The sequence below is a fragment of the Pimephales promelas genome, chromosome 10 (genome assembly GCF_988280905.1).
Source record: "Pimephales promelas chromosome 10, fPimPro1.hap1.1, whole genome shotgun sequence".
NCBI lineage: Eukaryota > Metazoa > Chordata > Actinopteri > Cypriniformes > Leuciscidae > Pimephales > Pimephales promelas.
The window spans coordinates 5,662,255-5,690,176 of NC_142778.1; the positions used below are offsets into that span (position 1 = coordinate 5,662,255).

Here is a 27,922-nt window from a genome sequence, read left to right on the forward strand (position 1 = left end):
ATGAGGTTATGGGATCCTAACTCTACCCCATACCTAAACCTAACCCTAAACCTAACCCGTCACCTAACTGACGTTAAAGGTAAAGCGTCAGTTGTATGACGGCCCGGGATCGCCACCTACCGACGTTTAAGGGGGCCCTAAAAAGGCGGATATTGACGTATCGTCAAAATACGTCCCAAAACGTCAGTTATATGACTTTTTGGGATGAGACTGTGTTAACGATTTAGCAAAATCGTATTAATTCGTACGAGTGAGGTCGTACGAGTTGCTACGATTTAGCCACTTTTTAATCATTCGTCGAATTCGTACGACTTGGTCGTGAGATCGGGTTGGAACCATCATATTTCTTTGAGCTCGGCATGATCCATCAACGGGTGTGTGGTGCATTGGTGTCCGCTCTGATGCTGAGACTAGTAGGCCTATATATTCACTTGTTAATAAAATGTTTCATATGTAGTCTAGAATATCTCTGTCTCACATTCAGCATCATGTAGAGATCTGAATGTGTCCTGTGCAGCAGGAGAATGAGACTGAATTATGTGAATGATTGATGTCCCACCTAAGCAAGTAATCAAAACACAGGAAAACATGGTTCTGTTTAAAGTTGTGTGTGGGGTTGAGTGCTCTCTCATTGATCTCTGTTGAACTGATGAACAATGCTTTGAGCTTTTACCTTGGTGTGTTTGTGGGAAATCAAAAGCATTCATTTAGCAGAGAAATGTGTTTACAGCAGTCAGAAGCATATGAAGCAAGCGGCTGGCCTTGATCATCAGAGAGGCTGAGAGAGCAGAAGGACGCTGAGCCTTTGATGACCACTAGCTAAAATGATGGGCAACACATAAGCATTGACTCCAAAGCCTAATGGAAACTGGAATGAAGCAAATGGGTCTCTAGTGTGGCGAGAAAATCAAGAAAATAGCATCTTTGCATTTTCTGCTTTGCCAAATATTATTTCAATGAACAGCATTTGCCTTGAAACAACTTTTCAAGGTATCAGTTCACACATTTTCAGGGAATCTAACCCATGACCGTTATTCTTAATGCTGTGTTCTACTGTTTTTGCCACAAGGATCTGATTGTCTGTATATTATTATCAGGGTTCGCGTAGTGGCTAGAAGCACGAGGAATCACAGGAAACAGGAATATTTAATGAACAAACTCTAGAACCACAAAAGACGCAGTACAACGACGAGAACGGACCAGGAGTAAGGAGAACACAGGGTTCAAATACACCGAGAACAAACTGAAGGCTCAGCTGGGGCAAATTAACTAACACAGGTGAATGAAATGAGGACAAACGAGGAGCGGGAAAACTGAATAGGACTAAAGCGAAACACTAAGAAAAAGGGGAAAACAAAGAGTTAAACTGTGACAATTATATACATCAATAAGGTGTATATATTGAAATTAATCTTTTAATTTCATTGTTTTAGTACATTAATGCATGTCAAGCATTTACCGGTTTTAAATTCAATATAATAGCCCCTGCCAGACTGATATTATCGGCCGATATTAGGCATTTTCCAAAATATCGGTATCGGCAGTTATAATGGCCGATAAATTAATAATTAAAAAATAAAATAAAAATGGACGAAACACGCTTCAATCATCTCTCCTTGGCCTGTATTGAAAATGTATGTTTTACAATTTGCAGTATGATGTTATCTATTGCTAAATTATGGCTCATCATAGACTAGCTAACCACAAAGCTAGCTAATGCCACTATCATCAGTGGAAGACCGCTAACGTTAACATTAATGAGCTTGAAAACCACAATGAACTTTTTCTGTCTAAATAAAGTAATGATTACTGTATTTATAACTAGCATAATTCTAGTTACAATCCCTGCATTGTAAAATGAAGTTATACTTGCGAGGAGTGAACATTTAGACATAGAGAAAAAGTATCAATTGTATCTTGTGCAGAAAAGTTAGCTTTTCTTTTACACGTGTGTGAAATCCTACAATATTTAAAAAAATATCGGCCGATATATCGGAATATCGGATTTTAAAACCCAAAAATATTTGTATCGGTATCGGCCTTCAAAATCCTTCATCGGTTGGGCTCTAATTGCAACTGCCCAATGGAGTTTTCACATATCTTTCATTTTCTTCCTTTGAGAAGAGATCTAAATATTCGTGGCTTGATGTGAAAGAATTCCCAGGCCAGTGCTCCAGGTCTCTACAAAACTATGAATTGTGGTCCAATTAACCTGTAAATATGTTGTATGAAGCTAAACTACATTTGCATTGTCTAATGGTGCTTTCTGTTATAGCCAACGAACCGATGTCGAGCTCGGTGTCCTTGCGGTTGTCCGACATCTGAGAGGAGAAATCCGAGGAAAGGGGGCGTGATGCTAGGGAACGTCTGTCTTCCCATGCGGATCTCCGAGACGGATAGACAATAGTAGAACGCACCATAATGCTATGTTCACACCGGACGCGAATAGCGCATCAAATTCGCGTCTACCACGCCTAGTTTGACGCTTCACCACTTTTAATTCGCTTTTTTTAATTCACTGTTAATTCGCACGTCAAGAGTGAAACTGATGCGCGTTAAAAATAAAAAGTTTGAAGTGAAATTTACACGAAATTTACAGACGCGAATTCGCATCAAACGCGTGAATGCACAAATAGCACTAACTAATTCATTCGCGCGTAATAAGCTTAACGCGTCAGACGCTCAATTCACGGTATTCACGTCTACCGCGCCGCACTCTACGCCTCATTTGCGCTGCAGGAATTTTTTACGCACGTCTTTGCATTGACTTAACATTGAAATCATTTGCGCCTGACGTGCTATTCGCGTCCGGTGTGAACGTAGCACAAGTCTGTTACTCTTTCCGAATGAGTTAGTGTTGCCTAATTCGCTGCCCATAACCCATTCACTTGTAGTAAAAGTAAAAAATAAAATAAAATACAAAACCAAATGGATTCCACTTTATTTCGAGTACACTTAAGAAATTATACTAACTATAAGCAACTTTGCAACTCTGTTAGGTTTATGGTTAGGTGTTAGGGTTCGGGTTTGTAGAATAAGTTTACTTCTTGTTGCCAAGTTACTTATAGTCAGTAGAATATTGGGGGACCATCAAAGTAAAGTGTTGGCAGATATTAAGCATACAGCCAAATACTCCAATGACAGTTAGTTGACATGTAGTTGCAAAATTACTTATAGTTAGTAGACTATCAAACTAAATTGTTACCAATAACCGCACACCGACTGTGCCGAATGACTATTCCAATGCACATTTCGTGTGACACGTTTGCTCAACAGTAACATGGGCCATGCTGTATTTGTGGAGTCAATATGGTGCCGCTGGGTATCAAATTTCTACAAACCATTTGTGCGTCTGTGCATCTACACCTCATCTGTCCTAATCTATTGTGGAATATAGAAGAGACAGATATGAAAAGAGAGCGAGCGAGAGAGCGAGAGATAAACCTGCTCCAGCAAACCATGCATCCGTGCAGCTGACAGGGCCATCCACTCTCACAGGGACAGAAATGCTCTGATTTAAATGTATCTGCCTAAAGTCTCGGTTTCACGCGAATCCCCAGCCCTTCAGTGGACACACATGAATTGCAAGTTATGCAAAAGCATGACAATTCTTCAACTTTGTTGCTGTCCAAATAGTGAGGAGGGTACAGTGTGTGCTCAGGGACATCAACCATCCTTTCTGCTTTCATGCATATTTTCATGACAACCAAAAACACCTTCATCTTTAGAATTATTTGTTCAAATCTGTTATTTGGTTACCTTACCAATACATAATGCTGCTCTTCTAGCTATATAATACGTAAACAACTTAAAGGGCACCTATGATGCCCCTTTTTACAAGATGTAATATTGGTCTCGGGTGTCCCCAGAATGTATTTGTGAAGTTTCAGCACAAAATACTCCACAGTTACTTTATTATAACCATTTGAAAATGTCATTTTTGAGGCCTGTTTTAAAAAGAGCTTGTACCACCTTACATGTACTGTAAATGAGCAGCATATCCTCACCCTGCTATTGGGTGAGGGCATAACTTGCATACCTATGGCAATAAACAGTCGGTAGAAACAGAATGGCTGAGAGTGAGAGACGCGCTGTTTTATCCAGGACGTCTCGGAATGGTTATTTGATACATTCATGTACTTATAGAGTTGTAATCGCGTCCCCTTTGCTATTATGGATGTGCAACACACACACATCCACACAGCTCCACCCCTGATCCCTAAACCCACCCCTAAACCTAACCATCCCCACCCCCTGATCCCTAAACCCACCCCTAAACCTACCCAGCTCCACCCCTGATACCTAAACCCACCCCTAAACCTACTCAGCTCCACCCCCTGATCCCTAAACCCACCCCTAAACCTACCCAGCTCCAACCCTGATCCCTAAACCCACCCCTAAACCTACCCAGCTCCACCCCCTGATCCCTAAACCCACCCCTAAACCTACCCAGCTCCACCCCCTGATCCCTAAACCCACCCCTAAACTTAACCATCCCCACCCCCTGATCCCTAAACCCACCCCTAAACCTACCCAGCTCCACCCCTGATCCCTAAACCCACCCCTAAACCTACCCAGCTCCACCGCTGATCCCTAAACCCACCCCTAAACCTACCCAGCTCCACCCCCTGATCCCTAAACCCACCCCTAAACCTACCCAGATCCACCCCCTGATCCCTAAACCCACCCTTAAACCTACCCAGCTCCACCCCCTGATCCCTAAACCCACCCCTAAACCTACCCAGCTCCACCCCTGATCCCTAAACCTACTCAGCTCCACCGCTGATCCCTAAACCCACCCCTAAACCTACCCAGCTCCACCCCCTGATCCCTAAACCCACCCCTAAACCTACCCAGCTCCACCGCTGATCCCTAAACCCACCCCTAAACCTACCCAGCTCCACCCCCTGATCCCTAAACCCAGCCTTAAACCTACCCAGCTCCACCCCTGATCCCTAAACGCACCCCTAAACCTACCCAGCTCCACCCCCTGATCCCTAAACCCACCCCTAAACCTACCCAGCTCCACCCCTGATCCCTAAACCTACTCAGCTCCACCGCTGATCCCTAAACCCACCCCTAAACCTACCCAGCTCCACCCCCTGATCCCTAAACCCACCCCTAAACCTACCCAGCTCCACCCCCTGATCCCTAAACCCACCCCTAAACCTACCCAGCTCCACCCCCTGATCCCTAAACCCACCCCTAAACCTACCCACTCCCTGATCCCTAAACCCTTGCGCCGAATTTCAGAACAGCTCGTTCTGAGACAGTGCTTATGATTTATTGAGATGCTAATTTCTAGCAACCACTCCTGCCATTGTTTTACAGAGTGATATCAAGTTATATCACACAACAATTTGGAAAAGAAAACAGCACTTAGTTTAAAAACGCAGTTGTGGAGTGATTTTGACAGGACTGACGCTGCACTAGGTGTTGGATTTTCTAAGATGCTAAAGTGTCCAAACCAATAAATGGTCAAACCAGAAACGGCCTGAGACTTGATATAATATTATTCATGAATTAAAAGATGACAGAGGTTAACTCATTTAAAACCAATGCACTATTTGTCTGTACACTCACTCACACACCAATGTCCTCTTTAAAGGTCAGTGTTAACCTCTGAGATAAATTTCAGTGAAGGTGATAAATAGACCTTTGTTTCACTGTCAAGAAACATAGCATTTGACAGTCCCTTGGCAGTATATATATATATATATTTTTAATCAAAATAGCCGTTATCAGTCCATCATTTACGGTGGTGACGGTTGTGACCTTGAGATGGCCAACCAATAGCGGCATTTACCAGAAAGCCAGTAACACACAGACAACTGAAGTGTGTATGGAGCAATGGGTCATGGAGAATGTACTACATAATTCATTATTTCTGAGAAAAATGCATTAAACCTGCACTGAAGCAGACGTATGGATTCAATTCTATCTCCTCATTTAATTATTATTCATATTCATACTTGTACGGACAGTGAATCTAGCACATTATTGTACTTGATACAGGCTGTTATACAGTATAAAGTACAGCTATAAAGTAAAACACATTCTACATTCATTCATTTATACATTCTAATGAAGTAAATTTAAATATGTTTATATTCTGCTTGATGTAAAATGAATCTTTCTCTGCAGAATAACTAGGCAGAAAGATGAACCTGTTTATATTGGTGAATCTCTATTTTAAGCATGTGGCAAATATCAAGCCTGATCTACTGTATTTGCCTTATATATGCGCAATTTGATCTCTTTATTTTCCCTGATACCCTTCTACCTTTTTAAACTTCTGGTTTAATTCATATAGGCAATAAATGCTGAAAGCTTTCTAGCAGATCGGTGAGAATATTAAAAACCAGATGCATGAAAACAGGCTTCATTGCAGCGTGGAATACTTAAACCCGACTCTGTTGGGTCATTTCATTCTTTTGAGCTTATGTAAGGACGCAAAATGCTGGGTTTGGGAGGGATTCAAGCTTCCAGTAAACTTTCAGTCAAAGTTTACAATTATGAGAAAGTTGGATAACTTTTTCCTTCTGTTGTATTTGGTCATAAGTCAAATAGAGAAAGACAAGACTGATTTAAATCTATTCATCTTCCATTTGCCTTTGGATTCTATAAGGTGTATTCTACTCATGCTGTATATTCATATACTTGTGGATAGCATATGATCCTTTAAAATTGTTTTCATTTATTTGACAGCCATTCTATTGGCATAGGCTTAAAAAACAACTGGCTCTGCTCAGATCTCTTTTGCCCAGTCTCTGCAGAGATGTTCAAAGGTAAAATATCAGAATCCTGGCGTCTGTGTATCCTCTCAGGCTGCTGTTGTTCCACATCTTAAAACACTGACAGGTTTGCTCAACCATCCTCAGACATATGGAAGGTTTGCCTGTGCAGTCGTGGGTTTCCATTATGAAGACAGAGCAGATCTGTGCACTGGCAGTCATGCGTTGATCAGTGTGCTATTGCCTGAAAATTTAGCCTTGCATTATGCAAATATGATTGGAGGTTTCCCTAATTCTTGCTTGGATGTGAGCTACACCTGAAATGGTTGTCTTTAGGTAAGTGAAGTTACAATGTCTAAAAAAATAAAAGAATAATTCACCTGAAAAAATAAGGTTTCACTTTAACACATTCTGTTGATTATAAGTAAGTTGCACCTACATGTCTACTTGCTCTCAGAGTGTTAATGGAGTAGTTAACTATTAAAAAAATAATAATTTTGCTGATAATTTACTCACCCCCGTGTCATCCAAGATGTCCATGTCTTTCTTTCTTCACTTCTAAGGTTTTTGATGAAAACATTCCAGGATTTTCTCCAAATAATGGACTTCATTGGGTGCCAAACGGTTCAAGGTCCAAATGAGAGTTTCCGTGCAGCTTCAAAGGGCTTTAAACGACACCAGACGATGAATAAGGGTCTTATCTAGCGAAACCTTCGGCCCTTTAAAAAATAAATAAAAACGTTTGTTTATAGGCACAAAATGCTCGCCTTGCTCTGTTCTGTGATGAGCGTTCGTGACTTTCCTGTCCGAACTCGTTCATCAAAATGAACAAATGAAGAGTTCAGATGCAAAAGCCTCTAAATGCCATTGGAAATTTTCTTCTTTAACTATGATTTTTATCAAACTTGTATATTTAAGTTCAGTAATTTCACTTAAATAACAATTAATAGGTAATTATCATTGCCATTTAAGTGAAATCACTGAACTTAAATATGCAAGCTTGATAAAAATGATCATTCTAGAAGAAAATTTCAAATGGCACTTAGAGGCTTTTGCATCTGAACTCTTCAAATCTTTTTTCGAGTCATTCCGTTCATTTCATCCGTTGAATGAACCAAATGACTCAAAAAAAAAAAGATTCGTTAATTTTGAACAGGAGAGTCACGAACGCGCATTTATCTGTTAAAGCCCTTTGAAGCTGCACTGGAACTCTCATTTTGACCTCGAACCATTTGGCAGTCCATTACATGGAGAAAATCCTGGAATGTTTTCATCAAAAACCTTAATTTATTTTCAACTGAATTAAGAAAGACATGGGGGTGAGTAAAAAAAGAAAACTTCTGCTGATAATTTAAAGTGAACTACTGCTTTAAGGTCATTGCACACTGAGTCAGAAATTCGAGTCCGAAATTTCCGCACGTTAAAAAATTAATACGACCTCACGTTATGTCAATCATGCTTGCACACTGCCTCCGAAACTTTCGTCCGTCATAAAAAAAATAGAATCGGGTTCGATTTTCTGCTTTTTTCGCATCTGAAGTGAGCAGGTTGAATGGTGTTTGAATGGTGTTTTTGAAAATTCAGAGCCACCGAATCACGAATACGAAAAAACGCATACAAAAATTTCGGACTCAGTGTGCAATGGTCTTTAGTATTAGGATTTTAGGATATTAGGGGCGGGCCGCCCCCCTAAAGCAATGGTAGGGGAAAAACTGCAACCAATCAAAATGCGGCATGAACTCCAACCAATCAGCATGTTCAGTGCCCAAGTCCCACCCCCGGAAGTTCCTGAACTTTGAAAAAGTACTACATTCAGGGACTTTCGGAGGGAGGAAATAATTACCCGAAACTTCATTTAGACCCTGGTTCTTGCGGTGTAAGTACCACCCCAAACTCCCTATTTCCCGGGGGAAATTCCAACGGTGGAACGCAACAATTTTTGTATTCATCCAAACGTATAAGTGCAGTCAAAACAACACTATTACTGTATATCAAGCCTCTTTCAAACCCCCACCTAAGCAAGCCAAAGGAAACAGTGGCAAAGAACCCAAACTCAATCGGGCAACAAAATGGTGAAATCCAGAGAAACCAGGATCAGTCAGGGGTTCAGTTCTCCTCTGTCCAAATGTACAGTAAATGCCGTCAATATTTGACATACAAGTGCACGGTCTGATGAGTTCAAGGCTTTCAAAAGCAATTTAACTTCTGTGTCCTAAAATAACATCATAAATGCTGCATCCGTCTGGGAAAGTTTGTCTGGTTGGTAAAGGGGTCTTTACAGGTCACAGTGAAGTGTTCTCAAAGAGCCAAATGGACACAATACTACAGTAGGACAACCTCAAAGCCTAAGAAAAAGGCGGTTAGAATGTAAATATTCACAGGAAGGACGTCATATGCACCCACGAGGGAAAATGTATGTCAATTCCTAAAGCTCTTCATGCCTGTTCCTCAGCATGCAAAGGTGTGGCCATGGATATAATGTGATTTGGTTCTTTGGCTGAAAGGTCCAGGTTTTTTTGCCAGATCTCATCTCGAGGGATTGTTCTGCCCCCTCTACACAGTTTGGACCTTTGCCCCACTAGAGAGACATTCATCTTGAACACAATGTAAAATAAACGTGAGATGCGAGATGCTTGCCACATTTCTAACACTGCCAAAGTCTGATATAATTCAAGCCCAGGGACTAGAGTAAATACTGTATAAATCCCATCTTTCACAGAGACCGCACTGCAATCAGCCCTCAAACATTTGAATACACAACTGCTGGGGAAAATTGTATAGCACTATGCCGTACTGAATTGTAGAGCAGTATTGTACATATACTCTCAATAACCTTGAGCAAAGTTGGGCTGGATGAACAAGTCCGATCTCCTTTCTTTTGACCGTCAAATGTACAAAAAATAACTCGGATAGAGAATGATAGATAATTTATATGTGTTGCCTTTTATTAATGTCAACCCATTTTAATAGATTTGTTCTGTTGTCATAACAGATGTACCATTTCACTTGAGCGAATCACATTTCACAAATGGAGCTGGAACTGGACTATTTTAATTTGCTTTAGTCCAGTAATTCTCAAGCTTTTCGACTGCAAGGTCCTCAACAATATTTGAATAATTTATAAAAACGAGGAGGTTTCCATAGATTCAATTAATTAACTAAAATGTTTATGATTAAAATTTAGGGTAATTCATTTTCTGAATTTTAGTTTCAGGAGCAGAATGTTCTTCAGGGATCCTTCTTCAGGGATTTTTAACCCTTTATGACCTGCCATAGAACAATTCCACAGAGTATATCTTTCTATTTTTACATGATGTGCTGTCATTCTTTTGAGCATTTTCATATGCCATACATCAAAATAATCCTTACTCTCCCAATTTGAAGACTATGTTTGTAATAAATCAATAGTAACTAGATAAATATCTCAAATGTTTTTTTTTTCCAACATATTTTATTCAATACAAAAAAATGGATAAATGTCAACCTCAAACTTGTCAACGTGAAAAACGTGCATAAAACAATTTTAAACTAAACAGAGTTGATTTGAACTGTTTACATAAATTAGTTTTTGCGAGTGTATAAACGAGAAAGAAATGAGAATGAAGCAATGGTAAAAAGACAATAACGATAAGAAGGAACATATAGCAGATGGGAGTCAAATGGGAGTCCAAACGCACTGGCGCTCCCGTCGGTCTTAGAGGGTTAAAGGATTAGTTCACTTTTGATAAATCTTTTGCTGATAATTTACTCACCCCCATGTCATCCAAGATGTCCATGTCTTTCTTTCCTCAGTCGAAAAGAAATTAAGGTTTTTGATGAAAACATTCCAGGATTTTTCTCCTTATAATGGACTTCAATGGGAACCAGGTCCAACCGAGGTCCAAACGTCAGTTAATAACAGTTTCAGATGCAGCTTCAAATGTCTTTAAACGACACCAGATGATGAATAAGGGTCTTATCATGCGAAACGATCGGTTATTTCAAAGCTTATTCCAAAAATGTAACTTTTCTAAGGACAAATGCTAGCCTTGTAATATATTGTGAGGCGCGTTTGCAACGTCACGTAATACGTAATTACGCTCAAAAGGTCACGGGCGACGTAGCCGGAAGTACAGAATCAAAATCGTCCGACATCGTTGTTTTACCTTTTAATTCCTTTTTTGTAAACGGCGTTTGAGTTAGTTTTCACGTTCAACCTATGCGTTCAACTTGTAAACACTCTGACTCTGTACTTCTGGCTACGTCGCCCGTGACCTTTTGAACGTAGTTACGTATTACGTGACGTTGCAAACGCGCCTCACAGAATGGAGAAAGGCTAGCATTTGTCCTTAGAAAAGTTAAATGTTTGGAATAAGCTTTGAAATAACTGATCGTTTCACATGATAAGACCCTTATTCATCGCCTGGTGTCGTTTAAAGACATTTGAAGCTGCATCTGTAACTGTTATAACTGTCGTTTGGACCTCGGTTGGACCTGGATCCCATGGAAGTCCATTATAAGCAGAAAAATCCTGGAATGTTTTCATCAAAAACGTTAATTTCTTTTCGACTGAGGAAAGAAAGATATGGACATCTTGAATGACATGGGGGTGAGTAAATTATCAGCAAAAGTTTTTTCAAAAGTGAACTAATCTTTTAACTATTTCCCGAAAATTGATGAGATTTTCCGTTATTTATAACAACGCTTCTCCGTCATTGATGACTTTTTAACGGCAATCCATGTTTTCACTTTTAAACGGTAGGAGGCGCAATTGCAGATCTTCTTAAATAGCGCATCATTTCCAGATCCAAAAACAACAACACATTCTCATCCCTCTAGTTTAAAAGTCCAACAGAGTACTTTTCTCTGTTATTGCAAACAGTAGCGAGGGACCGACAGAGCTGACGTTACTTTTATCACTTTCAATGGAAAACAACAAACGACTGAGCCTGCTACTATTAACTGAAAGATAATATTTGTGCCTGTACGTGTAGTCTACAAATGTTAATCCTCTCTGAAACCATCGATACACAGCCGCTTCTCTCTCGCACGTGCGTTTCTCTTCCGACTCACTTTTTTTCTCCCGCCCCTTTAAGTGATCTCTAATTGGCTCAGTTTACATCAATCAAAATAAACTAAAATCACATTGGCCAAGTTATCAAAACACTGAAATTTTTTCAAAAAAAAAAAAAAAAAATCACAAAAAAAAAAACCAAAAAACAAAAAAAACAAAGCATCATGGAAGGTGTAGTTTTTTCATTAAGATACCACAAGCCAAGAAATTGTCTTTTAATTTGACCATAGGGTTAGGGTTAGACCACTAGGAGGCGCCTTCTGGCCCATATATAGCTAAAGGGTGCCATGTGCGTCGGATACTGACGCATTGTCAAAAGCGTCAGTTAGATGACGCATTGGGATTAGAGCGGGCTGAAAACAAGCGAAGAAGAAGATCTGCATAAACCAGAAGGAGGGGGTAGAAGTTACTTACGTGCAAGCTAGTGAACATGATTACCAAATATATATCAAAACTGCCAAACATTACTGAGAAAAATGATGAGGACTGTGAAAGCTTAAGGGTGTTGATGGACTAGATCTACTCCATCTGTTTTGAGCATCTAACTCAATTTCTACAGAATTAAATATTTTAGAGCTTGCCATATCCAGAAAAATGACTGGTCTGATTCACTTTTACAATTATATTACATATATCTAGGTTTTCCAAGACTGAAAGGGGTGAATTATCAATATCTTGATTCTTATTATTATTACTACCGTATTTTAATATTTTTGTCTTATTTTGAGTCATCATTGTAAGTTTGCTGGCCCACTGTTTGAGAACATCTACGTCTAATAATACAATCATGAAACTGAAGGTGTATGCGTATAATTCAAGCTCAAATGGGTTGAATTATGTGTTCAGTAATGTCTTGCCATTAGTCTGACATTTCAAAAAGACCGCACATATTTTTGCATGCTGAGGATAATCATATACTCTGTTGGGAAATAATGTATTTTCTGTTCTGAATCACATTTCCAGCACTCTCTGGCTCTTTATTTCCTGTGTGGTCTATGAGTGGGTGAAATTAGTCAGGCCTGTCAGGGGTCCGGACTGCCTAAATCGAGGAACAGTTATGTCTCAAAGGCTCAGCCACAGAAAAGAGGCTTGTGACCAACACAAAAATGAGTTTCTGTTGTTTTGTATATGTCTTTTAGGAATGGCAGCTCTAAAATACATGAAACTAAAGTGTCATGTCTAGTAAGAGTGCAGTTTCTTCCCGCTTCTCCCGTTTTTCAAAGCAAAAACGCTTTCTGTGTGAACCAGCCTTAAGAAGGCGAGAAAAAAAAAACAAAAAAACATAGCATTTAGCCCACAAATATATACGCTCTTTAAATATCAAATATTTTCAGAGAAATAAACTAAATGTCTGGTCTGAATCAAACACATGGATACGAGTATAACTATGAATATATGATGTTAAAATATACAATAGACAAAAAGCATAAATGGATCGATACAAGAATATTATTTGAAATGATTAATAGAAATAACCATAAGATATTTTTTTTGTCTTTTTCTTATATACCAACCCGATCTCACGGGAATTCGTACAAATTTTACGAGGTGGCTAATTCGTAACAATTCGTACGACCTCACTCGTACGAATTAGTACGATTTTGCTAAATCATACATATTTTACAAATTAGCCAATTTGTATGAATTCGTACGAATGACCTACCACTGACCCCGCCCCTAAACATAACCGTCATGTGGGTTTAGACAAATCGTACGAATTCGTACGAGTCAGGTCGTACGATAGCGTAGTATATAGCACAAGATTTCACCTTTAACTTTTAACTTTGGTTCTTTGTTTTAATTATCTCGAACAATAATTTGGATTTGTATTATTAAGAGGTTTGCATGAAACTATAAACTGCAAACATTAAACTTTGCTGAAATTAAATGTCTTTAGCCCGAAGTGTTCTGTTAACTCTGCTAAATATAACTATATAACTAAAACTGAAACTAAATATATAAAAACTAAAGAGGTGAAAGACTGAGAAGTGAATACGCATGCCACTGCGGCTCTGGTTCGTACCCTGGAGCGTCTCAACCACAGAGCACCATCAGAAAGACATCTGACCAAGCTTTGACCCGACAACAGCACTCCACACTGACTCTCTCCGGACTAAAGGATCTGCATTAAGATGAATCTCTCACCTGAAGAGATCAGCAGAGCATCAGCAACTGCACAGTGGAGAATTGCTCAAGTCCTGCTTTAAATTCACCAGCTGAAGTCCTATAGTGTAACTGACAAGACTGGCATTGTTCATATATCAGGACACCTATCAGCGAATTGGCGTTAAAGGGATACTCCACCCAAAAATTTACTCACCCTCAAGTTGTTGCAAACCTGTATGAATTTCTTTCATCCCTCGTCTCGAATCGGAAATTCGAAAATGGTTTTCACTAATACAAACCTTATGCTAAATGATAAACACTAAATGCTAAACCCTGAAGTATATCTCTGAAGTATGTAAAGTCTTACATCAAGAAATGCATGATGAAGGAAATACTTTTCAAATGATTCCCTCCAACCACATGGTAGCTGGAATGAATAATTGCTCTGATCTTCAGCATGGCTCAATCTACAGGAGCTGGTAAAAAGCAGAAGGAAGACTTGCTGGTAAATTACAACACGAGCTGCACGCTCTGCATGTGGTTTAATGAATGAGTGGCAGATGAAACTTGGATTGAGAACCCACAATTCATTCCATTTTATGCAGTATTTTAGATGCACAGATAGAAAACAGCGTAAAATCTAGTCCAAAAGAGAAAGATGGAAAAAGCAGCAATCATACAAAATAAATAAAAGTGATGCCTATAAATACCAAATCAAATGTGAAATGATTTCTTTTATAGTCAGTGAGCTCGGGCCAACCAGCTGATGCTGAGCACCACAACTAGTACGCCGAACACACTCGTCTTATTTTCCACCCCAGAGGAACGAAGAAGCATCTTCGAGGATCTGAGGGCTTAAATCCTCTGTGTACTATAACAAAGACTCCTCTATTTTGGGAACCACAATCATTAATCTATCCGAAAATGTCCCTTAGGCATGAATGTGTTCAAAACAGACAGTAAAACTTAAAAAGAATGAATTCTGTCATTGTTTACACACTCTCATGTCGTTCCAAAACCTCTCTGCTGTTATTTTATTTTCATGGAGCACAAAAACAGAAATGTTCAAAAGCCATTTTGTTTCATACAAGTTCAGAGTCAGAGTCATGATTTTAAGGAGGAAAAGTGTCATTAAAACAAAAGAAGTAGATGGGAAGACTTGAAATATAGTGCACAAATACTTATTTATGGTGTTTGTTGTCCTTTTTGGAGCTTGACAGATGTCACCAATTTAAACTCTACCTTAAAAATGGTTGGATTTACTTCATAATTGTCTTTTTTCAGAAAGTGCTATAGTAGAATATTTCACAAATATTTCAAAGTCCAAACACCGACTCCATGTAAAACATACTCTAATAATCTTTTTTTTTTATATATATATAAGGTTGATTTTTTTTTTCTTTTTTACAGCACATTGATATGGACAAGAACTGCATGGATTATTTGATATTTTTCTGTTCCACAGAAGAAGAAAAATAAAGCATACAGGTTTGGGATTGCACATGAGGGTAAATTATGACGGGGAATTATACTTGGGTGAATAATTTTCTATTTTTAGGATAAAAAAGGGAATTCTTAGGTATTAATGTTTTGAAACTGCTCATCAAATATGTAGTGCCAGTGTACACAACAAGTCACACAGCCCAGAACAGAGTTTAGACCTTGAGATTTCTGCTCACATAGAGGTATCATCCTCCCTTTACAGCCACTCAGAGGCTTGTTTATTGGGTTCTCAAAGCTCCATTCTCTCAGTAGGTGGTTCAAAAGCCAGGGCCAGTGTCTCAAGGCTCTGATTCTGATGTTCTGTATCCTATAAAACATTCATGCTTTGTGTAACGACACTGCAGTTACTTTAATAAGTAGATTTGTGGTGGAGTGGCAGAGGATTCAACGTTTTGTAAAGATTGTAAAGAAATTGTTGATTTTGCTGGTGTTTTAACCTTTATTGGACATGAATTGCATTATTATTAAGAGTTAAAATGTTTAACATTAAAATGTTTACAAAAAAACATTAAAGGGATAGCTCACTTTGAAATTAATTTTTGATATGTTTTAGCTTACCTCAAGGGCATCCAAGATGAAGGTGTCTTTGTTTCCACAGTATTTTCAATTTTGACATTTTTCAGTCAAACCGCTGTTGTCTATCAGTCATACACTGGAGGCTAAGGGGGTCCACCAAAAAGCATGCACAGAGCAGTCCAAATTAAACATGATTTAATGACTCGTAAATGTAAGTACACATTGATGGCCTAGACACGAAACGAGCGGTTTTTGTGAGAAAACAAACAGTATTTATATCGTTTTTACCTTGTGTAATCACAGCCACGTCCAAGTGATCTGAATCAGTTGTGCAATGTCCAACTGAACCGAACTGAATCAGTTCAATGTTACGCCGGAAGTGATCGCTTGCGTGTGACGTCAATCAATATTTACACGGAGATTTCGGAAGTTTTACTTTTTACTAAACATATTTAGATATACCGAAATCGTCTTGCATTGTGGTTTCCCGTATATCTAAATACGTTTAGTGAAAGGTAAAACTTCCGAAATCTCTGTATAAACAAAGAGTGACGTAGGCGCGCAAGCGATCACTTCCGACGCATGCGCAGACCGAAGCGCCCGTGGCGTCAGATCATTTTGTCATGGCTATGATTACAAGAGGTAAAAACGATATAAATACAGTTCGTTTTCTCGCACAAACTACTCGTTTCGTGTCTTAGGCCATCAATGTGTACTTACATTTATGAGTGGACCCCCTTAACCTCCAGTGTATGATTGATAGACAACAACGGTTTGACTGAAAAATGTCAAAATTAAAAATACTGTGGAAACAAAGACACCTACATCTTGGATGCCATTGAGGTAAGCTAAAACATATCAGAAATTAATTTCAAAGTGAACTATCCCTTTAAGCCGGTCTCCAAAGCTAAACCTAACTAACCAACTGTCAATAAAGGAATTCCGTAAACACATCAAAAAGGATACGGGGTAGGTTTAGGGGAATGAAAATTCAATTTGTACGGTATAAATCACATTATTCATACAGAAAGTCCCTATAAAACTAGGAAAAACCAATGTGTGTGTGCTTGGAGACCTTTTTTTTTTTTAATGAGTGATCGTTTCGCTTGATAAGACACTCATTAATCATCTGGAATCGTTTAAAGCCCTTTCAACACTTTGCAAATTTATGGAGAAAAATCCTGGAATGTTTTTATCAAAAACCTTTTTTTTTTTTTTCGACTGAAGAAAGAAAGACATGGACATCTTGGATGACATAGGGGTGAGTAAATTATCAGCAAAAGTTTTTTTTTTTAAAGTGAACTACTACTTTAAGCCCGGAACACACCAAGTCAACGCTGACGAACTAGCGCTGATGAAAGCCGACTGTGTTGTCGCCTCTCGTCGGGGTAAAAAGCTGCACTTGAACACACAGAGAGAACTACAGGCGACTGTCAACTATAATATCCGTTCTGCGCCTAGGTGTAATGAGCCAACTGTCTATTTCTGCAGATATATTAGTCTATATTCGTCATTCAAAACGGAAAACCGACGCTGCCGGCTGCAGATACACATAACGTAAACAAAGCAGGCGTGCTTACCGTTTTGAATATCAATCCTGCTAAACGCTTTCTTTATTCAACTCCGCTCATGTTAATATTGAGATATACGCCAAAGAACACGTCATTTGTAAGATGACGTAACATAAGTACAGCCTTCTGTCTTTACTGTTTTGACTTCTTTGCTTGCTGTTTTGCTTTTATTCTCGTGCACTGACTCTTTCACTAAGCTGAACAGCCAATCAGAGTTCTCTCTTTCCCTGACGACCCGACGCAGATTCAACATGTCGAATCGGGCAAAACAAAGCCGACGGGGACTATTTTCAGCCAACGGCACGGAACCGTGCGGAACACACCGAGGAAACTTAGTCGTCCGACGCACAAAAACTGCCCGACGGCCGACCGTCGGCTTGGTGTGTTCCGGGCTTTACAAAGCGCTTGCTTGCTGAATCATCCAGAATGAATGTTTAGAGAGTTATTGTCCCTCTGGCTGAATGAGGTTTGTGATCTTTCAGATTCTCCCCACCTTGCTGTAACCTGATCAGTGTGTCTGATATGAGAAAATATTTTCATACTTGTCAAACCCAATAGAGCCATCATCGATGAGAGCTTTGAGTTGCCTGTTACCTAATCTAGTCACAATGAGAACATTAATCACTCCCTCTCTCAATTACTGTTATTTCCTTCTGTCATTCTCTCGCCTCTCATACCCATGATTAAGACAAACATGTATGGGCCTGTGGAAGAGTTTCTGAGAGCTTAACTTCTAAATGAAAGTGCATTTCTCTTGTCCGTATGCCTTTAGGGCTTTCTGAGACCCTGGTTCAAATTCATTGAACTTCATGTAACAAAGAATGGGCACAAAAAAGCAAATAGATAATAAAAGAAAAAAAAATAAATAATTATAGAATAAAATTATAATTGTATACGGACTACTTTTATGGGGAATTGTTGTTCTTTTTAAAGCTTGATATCCTATGCTTTTCCTATATACTGAAGTGTGAACATTCAATACAGTTTGCAACGTCCATCAACACTGATTTAAAGGAGTAGTTCACTTTAAAAAAAAAAACAAGAATTATCGAAAAGATAATTATCAGCAGTCGAAAAGAAATTTGCTCTTGCTCTGTTCTGTGATGCGCTTTGGTGAATCTCCTGTTCAAACTCGTTTATCAAAATTAATGAATCTTTTTTCAAACCATTTCGTTCGCTGAATGAACAAAATGACTCGAAAAAAGATTTGTTCATTTTGATGAACGAGTTCTAACAGGAGAGTCATGAACGTGCATCACAGAACAGAGCAAGGTGAGCATTTGTGCTTATAAAACTTAAACTTTTTATTTATTTATGAAATGACAGATAGTTTCGGTATAGATAAGACCCTTATTCATCGTCTTGTATCGTTTAAAACCCTTTAAAGCTGCACTGAAACTCTCATTTGGACCATTTGGGACCCAATGAAGTCCATTATATGGAGAAATGTTTTCATCAAAAACCTTAATTTCTTTTCAACTGAAGAGAGAAAGAGATGGACATCTTGGATGACATGGGAGTGAGTAAATTATCAGCAAATGTTTGTTGTTGTTTTTTTTAAAGTGAACTACTCCTTTAAATTACTAGTATCTCAAAGATTTATTTACAACACTTACTTCAGTAAATTAATGAATGACACTTCATATAAACCGTCATCAATTGACTGAAACCAGCAGGGAACATTCAAAATGTATACATTATTATTATATTATTATACACAATGAATGCATCACTTGCTTTATTGAACAAATATAAGACACAGCGTCCAGGGATATTCCAAAAGGATCCATTTGTGTTCTAATCTGTTAAAGGATTTCTAATATACAAGTGGATGAGACGATAATTCTGTATATGTCAATCAAAATCAAACCTGCACAACTAGCACGTGTTTCCAACATAATATTGGAGGACATAAAGGTATCTGGAGAGCTTTGTTCTACTATCTCAATTTAGCTACACATGTGATCATCTAAAACGAATTACCCCCCCCCCCCACCCCCACCCCCAAATGACTGTCGTCAAAACACATGTAAACACTTACTCACATTTACTTACAATCTATAATCCATCAATAAAACTTACTAGCAGATGGTGCCACCATTGTGATTTCATAGGCTGTTTAGGAACTCAATTGCTTCCCATCTAAATTCATAGAAGGAGATTATGTGCGTAATCAAATGAGCGGCTGTAAATGAGTGTGTTTGTGTGGCGTTTCAGAGATCAGGGTGAGTATGATGTGAGCTGTGAGGCCAAACTGTGGCAGAGTAGAGACAATAAGCCCCTTGAGTCTTTTATTATGACAACATTATGACTGGCAACAAGTCATCATTTAGCAAATGGGCAGTGAAACAAGGAGAGAGAGAGATAGAGGACAGCAAAACTTGCCATATAAAAAAATGTAAGCAAAAATCATGATGGTAAGGGTGTACTCACACTAGGCATGGTTGCCTTGTACGGAGGCGTATTGCATTCACTTGAAGAAAAAAAATCTACTCTGTTTTTCTGAATAAACGAGTTAATTTTTCATGAGAGAAAAAAAAATTGCTCTGTTTTTCTGAATTAATGAGTTAATTTTTCATGAGAAAAAAAATTTTGCTCTGTTTTTCTGAATTAACGAGTTAATTTTTCATGAGTAAAATTTTTTTTTGCTCTGTCTTTCTGAATTAATGAGTTAATTTTTCATGAGAAAATTTTTTTTGCTCTGTTTTTCTGAATTAACGAGTTAATTTTTCATGAGAAAATTTTTTTTGCTCTGTTTTTCTGAATTAACGAGTTAATTTTTCATGAGAAAAAATTTTTTTGCTCTGTTTTTCTGAATTAATGAGTTAATTTTTCATGAGAAAAAAAGTTTTTGCTCTGTTTTTCTGAATTAATGAGTTAATTTTTCATGAGAAAAAAAATTTGCTCTGTTTTTCTGAATTAATGAGTTAGTTTTTCTTGAGCAAAAAACGTTTTTGCTCTGTTTTTCTGAATTAATGAGTTAATTTTTCATGAGAAATGTATTTTTGCTGTTTTTCTGAATTAACTCATTAATTCAGAAAAACAGAGCAAAAAAAAAAATCCATTAAAAATTAACTCATTAATTCAGAAAAACAGAGCAAAATTTTTTTTTCTCATGAAAAATTAACTCGTTAATTCAGAAAAACAGAGCAAATTTTTTTTTCTAATGAAAAATTAACTCGTTAATTCAGAAAAACAGAGTCGATTTTTTTTCTTCAAGTGAATGCAATACGCCTCCGTAGCCTTGTACCGAGCCCGAGTGCGATTGATAAATCGAGCCTAGAACCTCTTCGACCCGGGCCAGGGACGATTAAACGATCCGCGCCCGGATGTGGTACGGAGCGATCACACTACTTAAACACACCAGACTTTGGGGGTCAAACGCACTCGGGCATGGTTCAGAATGCCTAGTGTGAGCACACTTTCAGGAAACAAGTGTTGAATATGTATGTATGTATGTGTGTGTTTGGATGCTATTTACCGCACTATATAGATATAAAGTTGCCACCATCAGCCACCAACATATGAAATAGAGCCCATCCAAGTTTTAAACACAAGAGTGTACTGTGTGAATGTGGACAAAATTGGAAAACATATACATCACACCTGATTGTATACTGTATGTGTTGCACGAAGCAGAGAGAGAGAGAGAGCAGGGATTCTTAGGTTATCAGTCTTTCGAGTGACCAGGGAAAGCGGAAAAGAGATTGACCACAGTTGTAGGTGCCCTTACATTTGTGCTGAAATATTATCTCCACGCCTGGCTGCGACATCCGCTTAAAAAAAACAACAACACCACAAGCCAGTCTTCCCTCAGAGTTGATTAATATTGATTCTGTGTTTGCACAAGCATGTGGGTCTCTTCAGGTGGAACCAAATTACTCTGAAGCGCTCCAGTACTGCTCAGCTCCTTTAGGAACACAGCAGAGCATTAGTGGTCTGCTTGCGAGAATAAAACAAAATTAAAGAAAATAAACAGGATTTAATGGGGAAGCTGCAGAGGGAATCAGGTTCATGGCTGTTGATTGGGCGAGTCTTAAAGACACTTTTATACTAAAGTGTTAGGTGCAGACCTGCTAATGTAAACTCCGGTATGGTCCGCATTTGCCTTCAGAGAACATCACATGCTTTTTACATCACTTGCAATGTGTTTATGGCAAACAAATTGCTTTTCTCAGCAACTTAAGAGGTCCATCCAAAGCTATAAATACTTCAGTGACACAGTAAAGCAGGCTTGCTATCCTTCTGATTAGTGATGGCTGGCTCACAAATGAACAAGTTCACCAGATTAGACTGAACTCAAATCAGCATGGAGTTCAGACTTATTTATAAGTCGGATAGAATAGTGTGCATACAGTATTTGGCACACTGTCCGAGGTGCATACAGTATTTGAAGGAACAAGTCAAGAGTGAGGAGTCGAACATCATTTAAAAAATCACTATCGGACATGCCTGACAGTGCAATCCTACCTCACTATCTCACGACAAATGCGTACAAATTCGTATGAGTGATTAAAAAGTGGCTAATTCATACTAATTCGTACGACCTCACTCGTACGAATTCATACGATTTGTCTAAACCCATGTGATGGTTAGGTTTAGGGGCGGGGTCAGGGGTAGGTCATTCGTACGAATTTCTTACGAATTGGCCAATTCGTAAAATATGTACGATTTAGCAAAATCGTACTAATTTGTACGAGTGAGGTCGTATGAATTGTTACAAATTAGCCACCTCGTAAAATTCGTACAAATTCCCGTGAGACCGGGTTGCGCAATCCGACTCGAAATGAGCCAATCTTGTTATGTAGCATGGCCACATAAGGGTTGTATAATTATACACAAGCATGCTGTGAAGTATTTTAATTATTATTATAAAGACAGCTGGTATTGTATAACTCTTAAGCATGTGTTTATTGCCAGTATTTGTGTTTTGAGCTCCCGTTTTATTCACGCGAGAGTTATGTCGCGTAGCCCGGGGAATTCCCCTTGACGTAGCTGGGTTGAACTTCCTGAGGGGCTTTAAACAATTCCAGATGATGAATAAGAGTCTTATCAAGCGAAAAGATCGCTCATTTAAAAAATACAACAACAAAGTTGAAGTTTTATTAGCTTAAATGGTCGCCTTGCTCTGTGATGAGCGTTCGTGACTTTACTGTTCGAACTCATTCATGAAAATGAACAAACCTTTTTCCGAGTCAATTTGTTCGTTTCGTTCGTTAAATTACCCAAATGACTCGAAAAAAGATTTGTTCATTTTGATGAACGAGTTCGAACAGGAGAGTCACGAACGCTCATCACAGAACAGAGCAAGGCGAGCATTTGTGCTTATAAAATGTAAACTTTGTTATTATTTATTTATTAAATGAGTGATCGCCTGGAATCGTTTAAAGCCCTTTGAACAGTTTGCAGTTTGTACTGAAAGTGTCTTTTGGACCTTGAACCGTTTGGTTTCCCATTGAAGTGCATTATATGGAGAAAAATCCTGGAATGTTTTCATCAAAAACCTTAATTTCTTTTCGACTGAAGAAAGAAAGACGTGGACATCTTGGATGACATGGGGGTGAGTAAATTATCAGCAAAAGTTTTTTGAAAAGTGAACTAATCCTTTAAGGTGCCATAGTTGAATTTATACTATGCCCTACCCTCAACTGGTACACTTTCCAAGCTCATGTCTGTTTAACCCGAGACTAGCGAGTGGGACTCGGACAATCAGGAAGAATTAAAGAAATTGATTTCAACCTAACCATCCACAACATCAACAACCCTGGGTTTTATTTTTCAATAGTAAAACACAAAAAATCATCTTATCTGATGACATACCCCTCAAGTCACAGGCTTATAGAGTTTCTCTACTAAAGAAGCAGGTCATTGAGGAACAAGTAGATCAGATGCTGCGAGATCCAGACACAGAACCTAGACAAACTAGACCGACTTGCCGGGATCCAAACACCATGCCCCACATATGAAACAAGGCACACAGACAAGACAAAACAGGAGTGTCAGAGCTCTGTCACAAAACAAAGAAACAGACTAGACGGAAAGTAACAGAACCCTGACAGTGAAATACCACATTCAACTGAGCTAATCAGAGTTTCTTGGCAGTTACTAATTTTAATAGTGCGTTCCATTTGTTTCTATGTAGTTTTTCACTAATGATGGAACAGTATTCTAAAGCATTGTTTTTTCTTAAAAAAATTTCTAATTTCATTTAGTTTAGATCAAACAAGGTGTTTATGCTTTTTTAATATGATTGAGTGATCATACACTGCTGGCTAATTTAGAGGTTCGGACCCAGTGTGAAAAGAGACCTGCTGAGTGAAAGGGAAGGAGGTAAAATCAAACTATTAAGCAGACAATCAATCAAACCAAGTATAAAACTAACCAATCTCGTAGAAACCCCTACCCTGAAATTATTATTATTATTATTTTTTTTTTTTGAAATTGGCTCCAATATGCTTTTTTACATGAATGTTCTGCTCTGAGCCCTGTGCAAGCTGTTTACAGAGATGGCCTGCAGCAAATTACCCATCATGCTTGCCGACTGTGAATAATTTATTCACCTTCTGTGAAGTATTGCGGAGGGAGACCTCTTCGTTTCCCAGTCATACTTTTAGCTCTAATTTGGGGTCTCTGATTAATTATTCCTCCCATTAAATATATGATTGTGAGTTTTTCATGATGATAATTTCCCAGAAATTGGGAATTCGGAGCTATCAAAAGCCATTGCTGCATAGATTCCTCACCCTACGATCCAAGCACGATTCCAAGAGTTGAGGTCAGCCAGACTATAGAAATGCTAATGAGCTCCTAATAAACCTCCGATATGGACTGGTTAGGCCCATTTTGTTTCATGTCTCGTACCACTGAGGAAAACTAATGAGGAGGACCTGGAATGCTGAGGCGTATTCCCCAGCGTAAGGTGTTCACGTGCTACTACTTTATTTTCTTTGAAATAAACAACCACACATTACTTGTGCATGTAACACAAGTTATGAATTTTTGAATTTTGATGTGACCTCCAGCTGAGAAGCTCATGGCCGTCCATAAACTGACCTCCCACAACAGCCAGAAAGAAATAAGAGTTCATTTGCAAATCACAATGTAATTATGACACTTCCATCTCTGGAAAGATCTTGCCCCCACTTTCAGGACACTTCAATTCGCACCTAGCCTTCGCCAAATTGAATGCTGTCAACGGACCTCGGAGTCGGACATGCATCATATGGGTGGTTCTGAAGAAGGTTGGAGGCCCACGCTTGCACAAGACAAATAAGCAGGGAGCGTAACGTATCAGTTACAGCCAAAGATCGGCAATGAAAACAACGATCAGAGAGAATTCAGTTGCAGTGTTGTAAAAGCAGCATGGTGCTCCTTTGGCTGGCCTGATTTGCACTTGTGAGATGGAGCCCAAAGATGCAAAGATCTCCAGGAATGACAGAGGGATGAAGTGAAGAAAGATGGCCCAACAGCTGCTCTTTGAAATGCTGAAATGCCTCCAGCATTTCCAGAGTCCAGCAGAAAGATACTGAAGGACAGACAGCAGGAAAATAAGAAGGCTTTGATCTCTGTGGCATGGCCGAAGTAGTCTTTTCTTGGAAGTGTGGTTGATGTGTGTAAGTATTATATGATGAAATACATAGTTCCAAAGCTAAATTTTGATTTTGGATTTTAATGTACTAAGATGCTGGTGCTTGGCAACAGTGAATTACCTAACATTAGTAGGTGGAAGAATTGTTTATGGTATAGCTTATTTTTTTGGTGAATATAAAAAGCCTGACTATGTCACTGCTGAACACCTATAAGTATTGTGGTATTCCACCATGTTTCTCGCTTAATCCAACTCATAAAGATCGGGATTGTAGAACATCTAGAGTTTCCCACTAGTATTTACGACTTTGTGAGTTCAAATCGAGTTTCAATTTACAGTAACTTTATTTTAAAGGAAAACTATGTAGTTTTCCCAAAGACCCTTGTGATGGTACAGACTTACAATAAAGGTTAAATGGCACGTCTACCATAGCCTGACGTGGTCTTTTTGGCTTTTACTTGCACTATAACTTCGGGTTTCGGGTAGTAACCGGAGCACAAAAAGAACTACAAAATTCGACTGCTTTACGCCATACGGCAATTCCCCCACCACTTCCTCAAATTGTCTGTGGCCATTGATTCCAAAGCCGTTGCTGGATAAACAGCGAGCGTGCGCGTGCGACAGACTGCGGTAGGCTAAATTATTTACAACAGCGGTAATGGACAATTCCCCTTCTAACCTGTAGGGTTAGAATCCTTGGTGTTGCTTTAATGTTCCCTTTTGAACATTCTTTTGATTATTGGCCCTTTCACACAACAATCCCGGTATATTACCGTAAAAATACCACAATGACTTTACCGGTAAATATACAAATATGCTGTTCACACAAGCAAAGGCGTTTTGGCTTTTAACCGATAGACCATTAACACATCAGCAGCAAAATGTAAGCAGCAGTAATGATGTCAGTCATCTGAAATTATATTTAAAGGGTTAGTTCACCCAAAAATGAAAATTCTGTCAGTATTTACTCACCCTCATGTTGTTCCAACCCCGTAAGACCTTCGTTCATCTTCCGAACACAAATTAAGATATTTAAGATATTAAGATCGCTCCTGCATACAGTCCGTAGGCTTCTTGAGGGACTGGCTCTTGCTGTCCCCGAAAAGTCATTAAAGACATCGTTAAAATATTCCAAGTGACCACAGGGGCTCAAACTTAAGTTTATCAAACGACGAGAACACTTTTGTGCGCAAAAAACAACAAAAATAACGACTTTATTTCAACTATTCGTTTATTTCTCCCTCTGCGCGAGTCAGGTTACTAGTTTAATAGCGTAAGCTTCTGTTATTGTACGTCACACGCATCACACACACATGACCAGCATCGGCCAATAGTGAGCCTACGTGTGACGTAGCTCTACGCAATCACACTACGTTAACTGACTACAGGCCCATGGAGAAGGTAAATAGTTGAAATAAAGTCGTTATTTTTGTTGTTTTTTTTGCGCACAAAAGTGTTCTCGTCATTTGATAAACTTAAGATTGAGCCCCTGTAGTCACTTGGACTATTTTAACGATGTCTTTAATGACTTTTCGGGGACAGCAAGAGCCAGTCCCTCAAGAAGCCTACGGACTGTATGCAGGAGCGATCTTAAAATCTTAAACATCTTAATTTGTGTTCCGAAGATGAACGAAGGTCTTACGGGGTTGAAACAACATGAGGGTGAGTAAATACTGACAGAATTTTCATTTTTGGGTGAACTAACCCTTTAAACGCTGCACCATTGTGTTTATCCGTCCGCATGAGGAGAAGTGCTTTACTTTCACTATCTGTTCAATTTGACAACATCTTTTTGATGTCTGAGTGACAGGCATAACGGACGATCAAACAGAATGCGTTTGCTCTTAAAGGGATACTCCACTTTTTTTTTTTTTTTTTGTCGAAATAGGCTCATTTTACAACTCCCCCAGAGTTAAACAGCTTTTACCGTTTTCGAATCCACGCATCTGATTTTCTGATATTTAGAAGAATATCAGTAACCAGACAGTTTCTGGTCTCATTGACTTCCATAGTATATTTTTTTCCCTACTATGGAAGTCAATGAAACCAGAAACTGTCTGCTTACTGATATTCTTCAGAAAATCGGCTAAGTGGATTTGAAAACGGTAAAACTCAACTGTTTAACTCTGGGGGAGTGGTAAAATGAGCCTATTTCCAAAAAAAAGTGGAGTATCCCTTTAAAAACACGAGACGCGCGCAATAGTATCCAGCTGCAGATCCAAAATGCTGATAATTGGAAAGAATGCTGGGTCTCGAGCGCAACACGTTGAAAAAGTTGTGATGTGTGGCGCATATTTAAATAGAAGAACAATTAAATTAAGAGATCACTTCCGGGGCTTTCTGGAGCGCTTGCGCAGACCAAAGCACCCGTGCCTTCAGATCACTTGGACGTGGCTGTGGTTACAAGAGGTAAAAACGATATAAATACTGTTCGTTTTCTCACACAAAACGCTCGTTTCGTGTCTTAGGCCATGAATGTGTATTTATATTTACGAGTTAAATTAAATTCTCTTTGACTTCTCTGTGCATGCATCCATTATATGACTGACAGACACGAACGGTTTGACCTAAAAATATCAAAATTGAAAATACTGTGGAAACAAAGACACCTACATCTTGGATGCCCTTGAGGTAAGCTAAAACATATCAAAAGTTAACTTCAAAGTGAACTATCCCTTTAACATTTATGATATCAGAGTAAACGTATATGGGACTTACGATGCAGCTTTGGAAAAATTGGAATTTTGTTGTAAATCTAAACATGACAAAAACTGTAAACTTGTCCCTCAAATCAATTTGGGTTGATTGGAATGTTGTTCCAAGATCAACAAATATGTTGATTTAGGAATAT

At 38.7% G+C, this 27,922-nt stretch overlaps 1 long non-coding RNA gene across 1 annotated transcript in view; it reads right to left on the reverse strand.

Moving 5' to 3' along the window:
- The window catches only part of LOC148977294 (uncharacterized), a 153,146-nt gene that overhangs the window by 119,665 nt on the left and 5,559 nt on the right, over positions 1–27,922 (reverse strand). The window lies entirely within an intron of this gene.